We start from the raw sequence: 17535 nt of genomic DNA on the forward strand, positions 1-17535 counted from the left end.
ACCCTAGAGCTTTCTAAACATCCACAAAAGGGCAAAAAATGCACCCCAAAAATCCACGGGAAATAAGAAACAAGAAGGAACTTAATGTTAATTTCTTCTTCTGCTCTTCTTTCCACAAACTACACTCAAATATAGGTCTTTAGTGTCCAACGATGAACATGCTTGCTGAGTGACCTACTTGTCACTTGACAGCCCATCATGAAGCAGGTAGGCAGCAGGATAACTCATTATGTTACACCATTTCATGTTTGTTCCTGCCTCGCCTCTCATTTTCCACATCCTCACCGTTTGGACTTGCTTGTCTCCATTAAGAGCGGCATATTAATCCTGTCTCTGTGTTCTAGAAAGCCACCAGGCAATTCGAAGAACCATTTGGGGCTGCAGATGATAAATTTAGAGCAGAAAACTACTTTATTGCAGTGAATCCTAAGCTGCATCTTCTTGTTCAAGTATAAACACAGAAAAAGAGACTTGTTTCCTTCATCTAAGGTTGGGGTTTTGTTGAAAGCATTAGTGTAAACAACATGTGGGCCACATCTTACACCTATTATCAGTGGCATTTTGGACAGATTTTTTTAAATTTCATTCTTTCCAACTATTCTGTTAATAAAGTCAAGTTGATGGAGGAGAAATAGAAAGTCATTCTTGGGGAGCAACATGGATATAATAGGCCCTTAGTAAAAAGAAGAAAGCAACATTGGAAAGTGTTCTAATGTTGCAAAGAAAGAGGGCTTTGAAAACTTTCTGCCTCATTGTTTCACCTGGGGTAAATTTGGATGTTAGCACATCCATTTTGTGGGCTTTTACTGTTTTAACACTTAAGTTACCTTTTAATTGTAAGCAGAATGCTTCTGGAAGACTTCTCAGGATTTTCAGATTCAAAAATGTCTTTGCAAAATATAATTGCTTCTGTGAGATCAAGAGGACATATGTCCAGACAGACAAGAAGAGAAATAGTAAAAAGATCTTTCCCTGCATTTTAATTAAACCAACACTTATTGAGAATTTCTTATAGACCACATAAAATGGATGGCATTGAGTATATAAAAATGAATTAGGACCTAATTTCAATATAACATTATGATGAGTGCTCTGAAAGAGGAAAACATTAAGGACTATGACAGGAAAAGCATCTATTCCTGGGGCTTTGGAAAGGACTGCTAGAAGAAATGACAACTACCTGAGGTTTGGAGGATAATTAAGGGTTAGCCAGGCAAAGGAGGGAGAAGTGGGGTTTCAAAATGACCTTTAACGTGTGTTCATTATGCCACCTACTAAGTAGTTAAATAATCTCCAAGAAAAAAAAGTCTTACACCTTATTCCTCAAACCTCACTTTTTTTACCCGCTTTACTTTTCAAAATAAAAGGGCCAAAGAGAGCAATTCCTTCATTTGACTCCCACAACACGTAAAGACACTGTCATAGAGCAAAAAATAACTAAACTTGAGGCTTTTTAAAACCTGAAATGGATTTTAAATTTAGACAAACACATTTATGTTCTATTTGAGCCTGCTTTTCACAGATATGGAGGTTTTTTTCAATTACACTTATTATAGCTCAAGGTACCTTAGTAGTTATGTCTGGAACTTCATGGGGTGATAGGAAAGATGGGGGCAAACAGAGAGTGACAAAGAGCAAATGATTTTTGCTTATTTACATATCGAAAAAGGTTTTTCTTCAAGATTTCTAGTACATTATCAGCACTAAGTTCTTTTTTTTTCCTCAAAAGAACAAGGTCTCCTTCTGAGTCAAACAATAACATCAGCCACACCATTGTTCAAGGCAGCAAGGCATTTCCCACAATGCAACTGGAAGTTTTACCCACCCCAGTACTTTGACATAGTTCACAACAGAAGAGACAAAGGAAGCCAGTTAGGCACCATCTTCCATTCCTGAAAGCTGATTATTACAACAAGTTATACAAAACTTACTTGGTGAGATGTGTCTCTTGCCTATAATTTTTTGCCCATTTTGACTTTCTTTTCATCTCTTCATTTGAGTCTTGAAGATGAACTATTGACAAACCACATTTTCATTCAATTTTCCAATATTTTCTCTAATTCCTCCCCAAACATTCACACAGGCAATTAAATGAATACTTTTAAACCTTTTAAAAAATATATCTGAACTGAAATAAAACATCTTGAACCATAGCAGGTTAAAACTTTAAGGCAAATCCTTGACCCAAGAAAGATTATTCTCATTTGTTTTCCAGAAGGTCTAAATGTTAGATCATTCCTCTTTCTGCTTCTTTCTCCTTACGTTTGATATATATTTCTAGTGAGACTTTGAAGCACCTAATCTAGAAAAGATGTTAATGGTTAGAGGATGCAGGCTACCCTTAGCAGGGCAAGAGGAGACAGAGTGTATGGAAAGTAAATCTTCCCAGATCCCACACTTTCATGATCAAAAGGCAAGTAGGAGCTTCAGATTTCAGCAGGTTCCTACCAAACTTCTTTCACACCTCAACACCAAACCTTCTTCACCATTATGTTCATCAAATGCTTTATTGCTATTCCCATCAGTCACCAAAGAAACAAACAAATGCCCAGGCCATTCCTCCTTCTCCAGTACCCAAACCCCAGTAGAGCTTCTCTTTCCTTGTTCCATCTCTCCACACCACCAGGAACCTTCCACTGAACCTTCTGAAAAGAACTGTCTGATACAAGTAATTACCACTGTACTTTATACCTCTTCCCTGAGTGTTCACTACAACTTTTCACAAAACCTCACTCTTCTCTACAAACACTGCCTACCCTTCACCCTTTCAAATTGTGGCTGTTTTCTCTTCTTCAAAATGTATGTCACTGAGCTTGGAAGTAGGTAGGTATCCTTTTTGCTGCTGTTTTTGATCTTGAACCATTCTCTTCCTCTCCTCCCTAAAAAACACCAGATTATAACCCATTCTATTCAGATTAGCCACTGTCTTTCATTCATCTGATAACCTCAAAACACTTCTCTTAGTACCTGAAGATTTTATCTTCTGCTCACTAGCACTCTCTGCATTACTACTTCTTACATAACAATGGTCCCAATTTCACTTGTTGTCCTGTGGTAATTTTGACTAGGTCTACATTTCACTCTCAAAAGTATTCCAGTTCCAGTTAAGTTATGTATTCACCTTCATCATAATGACTCATCTTTGAAACAGACAAATAAATGATCCTTCCCATCTCTCACACTCTAATCCCTCATTTCTTCTCATCCAATGATACTGCCCTGAGCCTACCTTGGTTATTCATTGCCAAGGTACACTGGGAACCACCCCCTAGATTTTTACCCTATTACCAAACACTAAACTCCCTGCCCTCAAAAATCTTAATTTCAATCTTCCTACTCTCTGACCATTCCTATCTTTTCAAGTCACACCTATTGTTACCCTAGCCATAGCAATCCTTTCTCCCTTGTTACCTATAATTCATCGCTTCTACCACCTTTTCCTTTTCCTTCATTCCTTCATGTCTCCATTTCTCCACATGTCACTTAAATGTCCTGATCAGTCATTAAAATCCCCCTTTTGCCTAGTTCCTCTTGCCCTTCATCTTATTCTCTTGGTGTATTAGTCTGTTCTCACATTGCTATAAGGAAATACCCTAAACTGGGCAACGTACAAAGGAGAAGTTTAATTGACTCACAGTTCAGCAAGGCTGGGAAGGGCTCAGGAAACTTACAATCATAGTGGAAGGAGAAGGGGAAGCAAGACATCTTCTTCACAAGGTGGCAGGAAGGAGAAGTGCCAAGCAAAGTGGGAAGAGCCCTTTATAAAACCATCAGATCTCGTGAGAACTCACTCACTATCACAAGAACAGCATGCGGGAAACCACCCCCATGATTCAGTTACCTCCACCTGGTCTCTCTCTTGATACGCAGGGATTATGGGGATTAGAATTCAAGATAAGAAGATTTGGGTGGGGACACAAAGCCTAACCATATCACTAGGCTAAACCAAAACCTTAGTAACTAAGTTTATTTCTGTCTACTTCACCCTTGTACCCAAGTCATTGAATTAGAGTGGAAACAGAAAACATACACATACACACACACACACCACTATAACCATGCTGAATGTACTCACGTTAAACTTGTGATCATATCAAATGGGCCCATAATGCTGTGTGACAATTTTATTATACATACGCAGACCATTCATTCTTCCATTCACCTAGATGATTGCATTCACTCTCCCCTATACTCAATTTTGAAAATCTCCTCCCTTGTCCTCTTTCAGCTGATGAACTTGCTTTCTTATTACACCAAGGGAAGAGAAACAATCAAAAGTGAGCTTCCACAGACCCCTCCATCACAGTCTATCTGACCCCTGCATTTGAACACTACCTTCTTTTTCAACTGTAAATGCTCCTGCAAAACATCAACTTTTTAATTTATCCACAAGATATATCCATTGTCAAGTAACATTAGGTCACATCCATTCTCTTACGAAGGGAGAAGACAGATGGAAGAAAAAATAGTGTTTTAAGAAATAGGAGGTAGGCCTAGAGAATGTGATATAAGGCACCTAAAGCATCCACTGCAGAAGTGATTCCAAGTCTATATTCAGACACTAGATAAATACTACAAGAAATATCATGAGTTTGGTGTCTAACTGGATCTACTGGAGGTAAACTCCTGTCAAAAACATGTCTCATATAATCTGGCAGTCTGAATAGTAGACCACAGTGGCCATTTTATTGTTTGTTTTCTTCTAGGGTTCCCATGATCAATTAAGTACTACTAAAGAGTCATGTGGTTTGGATTATTCAGTTTACCAGATTGATTTTGCTGTCATTATGGTAACGGGCCATCTTAGCTTTTAATAGTTGGGACTATTAAATTAACTGTTAACTAAACTGCTTCTTGGCCTTTGCCATCCCCTAGGTATTCTCTTTCCATCAAAATTATGGAGGCCATTTAAATCACAGTACTTCCTACCAGCATTCCCATAGTAGAGACAGCAGCCACCACCATGCTTTGCAAAGATGCCAGTGATCTCCTCACCTATATACAGTTACTTATCAAGGCTTTGATGGAGAAAATGTTGCAAGGTCAGTCAGTATTGGGCAGGTGGTAAATTCACACCAGCAATTCTTTCTTCTGCAATATACCAAAGTAGAAGAACAAAATTCTAGATGATGTTAGAAAACTAAACTATTAAAGTCATGTATCAATTTTATTTTCAAAAATAGAAGAATGCACTGTTAGTATGGATAGTACAGTTAATTATAACAAGTCAGGGAGGTCATTTTTAGTGGGTTAATTTTTACAAAGTTGGTGAGCAAATTTAATGTACCCTGAGAGAGAAGTGAAGAAACATAATACTTTACAACAGACATTTTAAGCCAATGTGGTTTTCTATGAAAAATAGAAATTATTTATAAATTATTAAGTCAGGTCCTTAGAAAATAACTATTAAAACAAGTATACAAATATTATAGAAAAGTACTTTTGTTTTTCATAGCAAACAAGTATAGAAAGTTTGCCTCATGATGACTAGTTAATAAGTGCAGATTAAACTTAGCTTTTATAATGATTGGTTTGTAAATAATCTCTCAATGTCCCCCTTACCTGGAGAAATGGCTTTACATTCTCAAAAGCACTTGTGCCAGTAACTTTACTATTTTTTATTAAGTACTCTTGAAGTGTGTGGTCAAAGCTTTTAACTGGAATTTTAACTGTGGCTGAATAAAATTATCTGAGAATTTTAATATTTTACAAAAATTGATTTCTCATAACTTCCTTCCATGTGGGACACCATTAAACCCAGTGTTGTGTCAACCAGCAAAGCAAATGGCCCCTTGAACTAGCTTTTGAATCAGAATTCTGCTATGTGTCTATCCACTGCTAAATTCAATCTGATCTAAAATGCTGTTTCTCTCTTCTTGGATTTCAGAATTCATTCTTACATATTCCTTAGATTTTTGTTTATGTACATTACCAAAATTGTGCAATTCTTTTGCTTTGGTAGTCTTTAACATCTCCCCAGATTTGATTTTACAATTGGCCCTGTGGGTCCCGTTGAGATCTGACTCTACCTATGTGTCTGGTTGTTTGGAAGGAAATAGAAATAAGGGGAATTGGACTCATTTTGCAAGGTAACTCCCATAGACTAGGGAGGTATAATACCTTCAAGCAAGAGAGAATACCCCTCAGCAAACAAGGGGAGAGGTGTGCTTAAGTGATCAATAAAGGCTCAGCGGGGGATAAGAGTCCTTCAATTACTCTAATTGATGCCCATCTAAATTGTTGAGGACTATTCTCACCTAATCAATACCTTGACATTCACGGAAGAGACATGATGAGGCTGTGGAGTCAAAGAACAATGTACTTCAGCAACATTCTGTATCACATTTTTAGTTTGATTTGGTTTAGAAACCTTAGCTGCATAAATACGATGTAAAATTCCTGTGGACAGAGTTCTGGAAATCTGTTTTCTGTGTACCCCTTGGTGACAGTATTTACGGATTGGAGTTTAATTATTTCCTCTTTTAAGTTGTGCAGCATTATTCAGAGCTATTCTGCATTCCTTGAATTGTACTTGCCTTTTACAGTGTGATATGCCAACAGCAACACAGTCCCTTTAACTGTTGTCTTCAATAAGCACTTCACTCAAGATGATTGTTGATAATAATTAAATTTGTTTGGCCACTACTAGCAGTAAACTTTCAGAGTATCATCACTGAATGTTAACGGGATTTTCATGATCTTTACCACATCAGGAGCAGATGAACAATTCCAGATTCTCCATATCCTCATTTTCCTGAAGGACTTTCACCTAAAGCCCATTCCTTTGTGCCAAAATCTATTCAGCTAGTGTTCTTCATTGCATGAAGGAGAATAAACTCCAGCAAATTTAAATAGAAAATGAACTTGTTATAAGGACTAAGGGTAGGCTATGGGATCAATAGGATATCTGGAAAATACAGGCTTAGATGGCAGACAGTGCCTATGGAGGGCAAGATGGTAGAACACAAACAAAACAACATAACAGAATAATCATAACAATGTCTCTGGCAGAGCCACCACTTAACACACCATCACAGTTGCTGGAACTTTGTGCTTCCTTTAATGACTCCTCAGTTTTCCTTGAGTATTTGAATCCCTTAAGAGTCAAAGTCTTAGATGGGAGCATCTAATTAAATAAGCTTATATCCAGGTCTCCCTCTAAAACTCAAAGTGATTATCCTTTAAATGCAAAGATACATTTGAAAATTGACATGCCATGAAGAGCCAAACTTGGACTAACATTAGCAAAAACCAGAAATAAAATATACAACATTTTTATTATGTAGAGAATAAAAAATAAAGTGTTTTGAAATAAATACAACAAAAATATATAGTTTTTTTAAGAAAAACCACAAAATTTTACTGAAGGACATAAAATAAAATCTGAATAAATGAGATATACCATGTTCTTGGAAGAGAAAAAAAAACAATGGTATTAAAAATACTTAAACTCATTAAATTTTATCTTTAAATTCAAATAAATCACAATAAAGTATTCACAGTTCTTTCCATTAACATTAGTAAGTTGATTCTACAATCATACAAGGAAATGTGCAAGAATAGCCAGAATGATCCTGAAAAATAAAATAGTGGCAAGGTACTCACCATTACCAAATACTAAAAATAATTATAAAGCTATGGAAATTAAAGTGGTATGATATTAACCAAAAATATCTAGCCAATCATTATCAAGCAAATAAATGGAACAGAATACAGATTCTGAAATACTTAGGTATTGGAATTTTAGGATTTAATAAGAGTATCACTTCAAGTCAGTGAAAAAGGATAAATATTACATACATGATATTGGGGCAATCATTTAACAATTTGGAAAAATGTTAGATCCCTATTTCACACCACTTACAAAAAAAAATTCTACCTAGATGATACATTTTAAAAATTATATGGGAGAAGAAAATATATTTTTACATGTCTTCTTAAATAAAGAGCATATAGAAAAAATGAGAGGGAAAGACGGATACATTTGATAACAAAATTAAAACTTCAGGCCGGGTGTGGTGGCTCAGACCTATAATCCCAGCACTTTGGGAAGCCAAGACTGGCAGATCATTTGAGGTCAAGAGTTTGAGATCAGCCTGGTCAATATGGTGAAACCCCATCTCTATGAAAAATACAAAAATTAGCCAAGCGTGGTGTTGTCCGCCTGTAATCCCAGCTACTTGGGAGGCTGAGGTACAAGAATCGCTTGAACCTGGGAGGTGGAGATTGCAGTGAGCTGAGATGGCCCCACTACATGCCAATCTGGGCAACACAGCAAGAATGTGTCTCAAAAAAAAAAAAAAATTAAAACTTCAGTTTGATGTAAGACACCACCATTCAAGTTAAGAGAAGTACCAGTTGTTGGCGAAAATATTTTTCATCAAAAATGTTGAAAATATATAAAATACATAAGAAACAATGATCCCAATAGAAAAATAAGAAAAAATATATGAGCAGGCATTTCAGAGAAATGAAAAAATTCAAATGATTAATAAAGCATATTATAAAAGATGCTTAACCTTCTTAAAAACAAAATAAAATAGCACCAAGATATTGTTTTCATTTACTACTTTGCAAAAATTAAAATGTCAAAGATATGGGCATGGGGCCCCTCACATCATTCTCACAATAATATAAATAAATATGTTCCACATTTTGAAGACCAGATCAATAGTGTCTATTAAAATTAAAAATAAGTGCACTTCCTGCAAATCTGCTTTATGGTATCAGCCCTAGTGAAACACTGATTCTTAAGCACAGGAGGATATAAACAAGAATATTAATTACAGAAATGTTTGGAATAGCAAAAACCTGAAAGCAATCTCAATGACTTTTTAAATAGCAAAATTACTAAGTATATTATTGAACATATATTTGGTAGCATTAAACAACAGGAGATGTACTGTTGCAATAGAAAAAGCAAACTACAAAATACACATATAGTATTATAACATTTATGGTTAAAACATACAACACAAAACATATTTCTAGGCATTCATGTAAAAAGTTGAGAAAGCTATACAAACCTGATAAAATGATTGCTGCTAGAGAGAATAATTGAATTGTATACTGTAGTTAAGGGGTATTTTTAATTTGTCTTTAATGTTAATATTTTTGAAATGATGTATTTATCTATTACCTATATGTTTTTAATTATTTAATTTATAAACAATTTACCTCTTGATTTAATGTTGAAGGATATAGCAAAATCTATTACTATAATCACACTATAGTTATCAAAAACATGATTTTAGACATATAAAGAAATAGGCCACATATATAAGACTGTTTTTCCCAATGAAGTTGAGTGAACTTTTCCTTGACAACTGAGGGAAAGGTTCTCACATTAGTGTTTTAAATAAAGGATGTGATAACATTTATCACGTAACTGATAATGTCAGTAAAGACCATTTCCATTACGTCAAGCAGCTTAGACAAGTAGCACATCGCAATAATCTGTAAGTATCTTGCATGGGCTTAACCTACATTTAAGGGCTAAGAAAGGCATACGTTTTAATAAGATAAGATGCCAGGATTTTTTTTTTAATCAAGACCAAACATGTCTGCAAATGGCTTTATCCCCAAGAGTTTGACTTCTCCCATTTGATTATTTTTTTCACTCACTGGAGAGAGAAATTCATGATGAATTTGGGGCCATATTTTAAACCCACATTCAAATAATGACACAGAGAGTAATGAAATACATCATGGAGTTGAATGCAACCAAAGCTGGGTAGGTGTCCACTCAGTGGATCTCCACAAAGAGATACTCAACTTTCCAACTCTTGCCTATGATCCTATGAGACCATCTGAGAGAGCTTCAGAGGTAGTTTCAGAAAGAACACATTTTCATCACTCCTGAGTCCATGTTTGATCCAGATATTCATAACCATCTGCCATAACCATCGCACACTTGCTATCATCTCAATGGTCTATAAATTAAGGTTTTCTGATTTAGAAATTTAAAAATAAACTAAGCTAAATGTGGAATGTGACCTAAAGCTTATGTCTGCCATCAGTACGGCCCAATAGCCATACTCTGATAAAAAGTTTAGAAGATATTATCCTTCTAAATCAGGGATTGGAAAATTAAAAACCAACTGCTAATGTTTAAAATACAATTAGTTCCATTTATGACTTGTAATAATGATTTTTAATTAATCTAAAATTAGCGGTCCTTGTGTGGGCCAATTCACAAGTGGCTGGTGAAAAATAAAAACAAATGCTGCTTGGATTGTGTGGCCTTGAGTAAGCTTATTTGTAAAATTGGGATATTTTCTGTATTTTCTTCCAGAGATCTATGTGATGAATAATAACTAAGATAAAGCATGAAAAGCTTTTAGGACAGATGCCTGGTATATAATAAGAGTTTGATAAGCAATAGATTATGAATAGCTTTCAAGTCCCTGCTCCCATTGGCAAGCATACCTTTCATGTGAAAACAGATGCTGGTGGCTATAGCCAGCAAATTTCCAGTATCCCCAACCCATTGGTCAGACTACCCCAGTGGTGAGAAGGATGCAATTAAACATTCAGTTCACCTAACTCCCCAGATTCTTGTTCTATTCTCATCAGGAAACACTCTAACAATGATTTGGCTGCTCATGTCATCTATTTTCAGATAATCTCAGGCTCAATACAGAGTACAATAATGTACTATTGTGTAATATTCATTTTTGCAACTGATTGTGAGTTCATGAAAGTGCATCCTCAAAGCTGAATCCACTCGTGGTGTTCCAGAAACAGCTTCTGAAGCCAAAGGCTGAGGGTCAGACCCTGAAATTTGGTCCATTCACCAAGGTAATGAGAGATGCTCATGAAGGCCTCCTCAGAGAGCACCTGCAGCAACCTCCACACCATTACCTTGATATTGGCATTGTTACCTGGGTGCTAGCAAAGCCATTCTAGTTCAACAACTTCACTCTGGGTTTTGGTGCTTAGTACACTTCAGATCCTCTGCTGGAGGCTAGAAATTTTTACTTAAGTATCAAAAAAGGGTTAGGTGATTGGGTGACGAGAGTCTTTTAGTAATCAAATCACATTACAAAGCAGCTAAAATAAAATTCTAACTGGAGAGAATGATTTTTTAATGGATTGGTAAAGAAGAAAATAAGTAGGGAGAAGGTGGCATTTTCCTCACATCAACATTATTAATCCTGCTTTTGTCAGAAATACTTATTAAAACATCAGTAAATCGCCTTCTATCTAAGACTTCTAAAAAATGCACATTGTGGCCGGGTACGGTGGCTCACGCCTGTAATCCCAGCACTTTGGGAGGCCGAGGTGGGTGGATCATGAGGTCAGGAGTTTGAGACCAGCCTGGCTAATGTGGTGAAACCCTGTATCTACTAAAAATACAAAAATTACCCGGGCGTGGGGGTGTGCGCCTGTAATCCCAGCTATTCAGGAGGCTGAGGCAGGAGAGTTGGTTGCATCCAGAAGGCAGAGGTTGCAGTGAGCCGAGATGGCGCCACTGCACCCCAGCCTGGGTGACAGAGCGAGGCTCCGTCTCAAAAAAAAAGCACATTTGTCTTTGGGCATTCTAAGCAGACTCAAGCAAGCTGTTCCAGCGTGTTATTGGTTGGTTGTTGTCAATAGGAACCTCAGCTGTCTTTGGGGGATCATTCTAGACTGTGGGAAACTGCATTGTACTGACTAATGAGCAATTTGTGGTAAAAGGTAGAAGACTCTTCCAGACTCAGAAATGTCCATTAATGCTTTAATATTTCTCCTTCAACCTCACTGCATTTGTTAGCCTTCTATCTAATGTACTTCTGAGTGGGTGGTGGAGAATTTCAGTCAGGTTTACATTATAAATGTGTTTCTGATTTTTTTCTTTTATCACGTATATTTTTTCCTTTTATACACAAGACAAATGCTTTTAGCCTGCAAGTAGAGCTAAGCACTCCCAGAGTAACTGACTCATTTAGCAGTGTTTGGCTTCCTGTGCTTGTCAGCGGCAGGTGACATTTAGCACAGGCTTTATCTCAGTTGTGGTAATTACTGGGCTGACATGAGCTCTCATACACAGCACAGATTGTTTTCAGCAGATGTAACCAAGCAACTCTGCTTTCTCTGGAGCAGTTTATCTGGCTTTCAAATTGTGGCATTCCATATAGACACACACGCACGCACATACAAGCACACAAATAGTTTAATGTCATTTTTATGGAAATAGTCATTCTTTGTTGCTCTGACTATATTGATTTATGCCACGAGGTGATGGAATGAGATATCTTCATTGTATGCAACTTCTGCATTACACGCTGGTAGTGCATCCTATTAAACAGAAAGGTTATTGTTATTGTAATGTATCTTAGTGTGCCCAAATGCTACTTTAATGATGTAATTAATATGCTTGGATTTACCATTTGATGTTCTTAGGCACCAGTTGTGTGACTGATGGGATAGCAATGATCATTTTTTTAAAAATTTGTGAGAGCAGTATTTTTTCTTAGAAGTTGGAATAAGAAAGTGTTTTAGTAAAAGAAGTTACTATACTAACAACACTTAATTGTCTGTGTAAGACATATCTTAGTGATGCAGCAACTTTCAAGATAATTTTTCAGTTCAAACAACTTTACATTATTTATACTTAATCAAATTATGTATCCTGATACCTAAATATGAAAATAAAGAAAAAAGAATACCTGTAATACCAGCACTTTGGGAGGCAAAGGCAGGTGGACTGCTTGAGCTCAGGAGTTCGAGACCAGACTGGGCAACATGGTAAAACTCCGTCTCTACCAAAAATACAAAAAAAACTAGCTGGGCACTGTGGCATGCACCTGTGGTCCTAGCTACTTGGGAGGCTGAGGTGGGAAGATCACATGAGCCTGGGAGGCAGAGGTTGCAGTGAACCAAGATCATGCCACTACACTCAAGCCTGAGCGACAGAGTGAAACACTGTCTCAAAAAAAAAAAAAAAAATAGCCTGGCACTTTGATATTTTCAGTTTTAATTGACATTCTCATATTTCCTGTGCCAAGATTACTCTAGTCAGTTAGCAATTACCCCACAAAAACACACAATTGTCTAGAGCTGTAATTCAAGACATATTAGTTATGTTATCTTTGCTTTAAACTATAACTAAATACATGTTCAAATTTTCATTTAACTGAATTATGTCACTAGACATGCTATCTAATGTACAGAGACAAGATGTAGCATAATAATAAATTGCTACACTGCAGATTGTGAAATAAATGCAGGCTTCAGCACTAGGGTACTGAGCAAAGCAATGGACTAATAGCAGTAAGTTTGAAAGAGGTTTAGGTCAGATCAGGGGTGAAGTGAAATGATGAATTAAACCTAGCTAATCAGAGGAGAGCTTCCCGGTGCTCCTATGGCCAGAGAGAGAGAGAAAAACAGAGAATATGTGAACATATCACTTATGAACATTTTTCCATTTGTTAAAAGAAAAAATGAAAAACATTTTAGAGGTATTTCTAAGACCTTTAAATGTTATAAAAGGCCAGGCACGGTGGTTCACACCTATAATTCCAGCACTTTGGGAGGCCGAGGCAGGCAAATCACCTGAGGTCAGGAGTTCAAGACCAGCCTGGCCAACATGGTGAAACCCCGTCTCTACTAAAAATACAAAAATTAGCTGGGCATGGTGGCATGCACCTGTAATCCCAGCTACTCAGGAGGCTGAGGCAAGTGAATCACTTGGACCTGGGAAGTGGAGGTTGCAGTGAGCCAAGATTGTGCCATTGCACTCCAGCCTGGGTGACAGAGCAAGATTTCTACTCAAAAAAAAAAAAAAAAAAAAAAGTTATAAAAAATGTTGGATGAATTGAGGCTGAGCCAGATTGTAATTACGCAAAATAAAGCTTTTTGTTAAGTAGAATTTCCATAAGAAATTTTAACCTCTGGCATTTACATAGGAAGGCAAGGGATGAGGTGCCATCATGAATAAATGTTAAACCTGAGCAAGATATGGACTTATCAAAAAAATTAAAAAGAACTTGCTAGCCTGCCCTCAAATTCCATCAAGGGAATAAATGTGTTATATGAAAGTCTCTGCCTTTTACTATGCTGAACGAGGATATGAAAGAAAAATACTGACAGTTAACCTCCAAAAGTACTTTTACTTCATTATGAGGGAAGCCGTCATTTGATGGAATTCACCTACATTACATGAGGCACCTTAAGTGGCAGCTGTCTTTTAACTCTGCATTTACTCATAATGCCATTCTTTTAAACAACCTAATGTTGGTTGGAATTAAAATTCCATTCACTTGACACAACAGTATCTATGTAACGTAAAATGCCTCCAGTGCCAGGTTATTCAGAATTCTTGTGGCAACTGATAATTAACCTTATGGTTATAACTGATGCTCAGGTTTCTATCGCAATACACATATTTACAAGCACTCATGCAAACAGAGAGATAACTTTTGTACTACTTCATTTAGTGTTTCCTTTGTCCAGAGAAATGAAGGAAACCAGATGGTCTAGACAATGAAGGGAGAAAGATTTTGAGTAGTAAGAAAACCTAAATCTAAATGCGAGCTGGCATCTTCCCACCTTCCCAGTCTTGGGCTCCTTCATTATGGAAAGTCATTGATATTTGCCACTTACCTCCCCTGCAGAATGGATAGCAAATAATCATGCTGATGTGTCTGAAATCTTTACAGGGAAATCTTGATATTACTTTAAAGGGTTATCCATTGAGGTTAAACCTCAGAAAATCTCCCAACAACCATTTTCCATATAAAACATACACCCTCTTTGAAAAGTGAATTTCAGGCTTAGCAAAAATCACCATAATAACAGGGCTGAAAACTGAATCCTTCCACTTCTTCCTTATAGACCACAAGAGAGAAGCAAACCATGCTGTAAGTATCCTCCCAATGAGATTAAAGAGAACAGACTGCAACCAGGCCAGCACACAGTCTGCACCAGGCCACCAACAGGTGGGATCAATACACAGCTGTGGGCTGGCTTTTGAGAGAGACCCTTACAGCCCATCACTTAGAGGTCATAATATTTTAGTGGCTCTTCTCTCTGAACAGAATAAAACCTGCACATAGTTAAAGAGAATGAAAGTTCTTTTAAAGCAATGGGCTGGAAGTAAGGGTAAAAGGGAGTTGATGAGAACCAAATGTCTCCCATATGGTTCCACACAGAGCTGCTGGAAGGTTGTATAAAAAATTAATTCAACTCATATAATTCTGCTCAAAGTCAAATATGTGCACATAATAAAAATGCAACTCAATTATGACATATCTGGGTTTTTTATAACACTGTGGGATGTAGCATCAATCTGCCTTAATATCTAATTCTTAAACTTGCCATATATGTTTCTTTTCCTTACATTTTAGGACCTGACATGGTTAGGAATCGAAGAGATATCTATTCCTATCTTAGAAAGTAAAAGGAGTATGAACATTTACCATCCCTCCAACTGGTACCACTTTCATATATATATGCTTAGTGATTACTATTTTTCACATGTTAAAGGATAGCTCAATTATTTTAAGAGGTAACAAAGCTTCGTAATCTACTAATAGAACATTTTGTGAAGTTCAAGCTCTGTTTTCTGGCCTCTGTTTTCACCTAAATAGTTGGCATGGCAACATATTCAAGAGATGTTCTTGCAAATAATTTAAATAAAAGCAAATGGCAGAAAGAGTGAGCTTGAAAGAGGTCAGATGTGGAAGTAGGGCCATTCTTAAGTGCACACAGAGCCCAATTTCATTTGTCTTTCTCTAAAAAATATATGCAGAATGAAATGAATCAAGTTGAAGCATGAACCAAGTGATTAATTCAAGGTCTATAGGCCAAACTAGATACTGCATATAAGGCACACACAGACTGATTTATTTAACAGGGAGGTTTATGCCAATTAGTAAGGGGTTCTAAAGATTTATGGTAAAATACTACCCTCTTTCAAAGAGGGATTGAGAGCTTTGCAGAGGGTTTAGCATGTAGACAAAAGGCCAAGATTCTATGTTAAATATTGGGCATTCAAGATTACAAGAATTTAAAGGTGTCCCTGGCCCCCTTAGGCAAAATTAATCATTCACTAGTATTTGCTCCCCTAGCCATTTAGTATATCTCTATCAAAGCACTTTCTCCTGTAATTATAACTGTTGACTTGTCTTGTTTCCTTATGAGACTATGGACATTTTTAGGTTACTTATTGTTTTATTCATCTTTATTTCCCCCAAATGCTACACAGTGTTTAAGACACACTGGCACTTAATGCATTAACCCTATATCTCTTGTGTCCACTGTTTTAAATATTGCTCTGGGTACTGGATATTCAGAATTGAAGGAACCCAAACCCCACCTTTAGTGAGTTTGCACATCCAAAGGAGGGCATGACTGAGCTAATGGACAACACAAAACACGTGCTCGTCCACTTCTAATATTTGCATATAGTGTAATGAATGTCCAGGCCACAAGGGGCATTTGGGACGTCTTCCATTTCCTAAACTCTCAATGGGCTAATTGTAGAGGATGCAATGACCAAGGTCAGTCAAAAATGAGCCTTTCATTTGGCTCTGTGTTTTGATGATGCTAGCTCAAAAGAGAAATAGGATCATAAGAACTCAGGAAACATTTAAACAGCTCTACCTAAGAAATAATTAATAAACAACAAATAAAATGTTTCAGCCTGGAAATGAAAAAAATTAAGAAGCAGTGTTGCCTAGTGATGAGGCCAAGGACACAGTCTCTAAAAGATCTAGGAAGAAAGGCCAGAAAGATACACAGACTTCATGACACAATGCTATTATAGATAAGAAAACTGTAAGGCAGCCTCCTACTATAGCTCAAAAGCATGATTACTAGAAAAAGATTTTAAACATTTAAAATGTCTAAGAATAGCTCTAATCAGGCACAGGCTAAGTATTAAAGATGAGAGTAAGCAGTTTCATCCAGTAGCTTTTGAGTTTCCACAGACAGCACCCCATCCATATCTCTGTAGAGGGATGTCATGCCTGAACCCAGACTTGTAGGCAAAGCTCAGCTGAATTCCATCATCTGTGGTTGGTGATCCCTGGGGGGCATTTATTTACATGTGCTGCCATCTATGGGGACTTTTTAAAAAATATTCCATATTTACTTCCTTTTACTTCCTTTCTTTTACTTCCTTTTACTTCCTTTCTTTTACTTCCTTTTACTTTCTTTCCACAGCTCTTGACCTCTTCATTTATTTTTGGCAGGTGGGTATGTTTCACTCTGGTGGATCTACATATTCTTATATGCATTTTTTCAGACATCAACTCACTTTTTTCTTTATAAGACATTTTCATTTCTTGATGTTTTGGAAATTACGAAATGGTTTATTGTAGCAAGTCGAATAATATAAAAATATGTAAAATAATATAAAAGACATAAAAACCAATTCTAGTGACACAGCCCAGGGGGAAGGTTTCCCCCAGAGAAGCCCCACACTGGGGTGGAGCCTTGGGAAGTTTGCGCCCTTTGTAGTGGGGCAGAGCCTGATCCCTCCTCTTCCTGTGTGGAACCCGGAATTCAATCTGTGAGGCAAGAAGCATATACTGGGGACTCTCGCTCTGC

The 17535-nt window shown here is 36.9% G+C and overlaps 1 long non-coding RNA gene across 4 annotated transcripts in view; it reads right to left on the reverse strand.

Moving 5' to 3' along the window:
- The window catches only part of LOC129533505 (uncharacterized), a 281213-nt gene that overhangs the window by 26020 nt on the left and 237658 nt on the right, over positions 1 to 17535 (reverse strand). The window lies entirely within an intron of this gene.

This window comes from Gorilla gorilla, chromosome 4 (genome assembly GCF_029281585.2).
Source record: "Gorilla gorilla gorilla isolate KB3781 chromosome 4, NHGRI_mGorGor1-v2.1_pri, whole genome shotgun sequence".
Taxonomy (NCBI): Eukaryota; Metazoa; Chordata; class Mammalia; order Primates; family Hominidae; genus Gorilla; species Gorilla gorilla.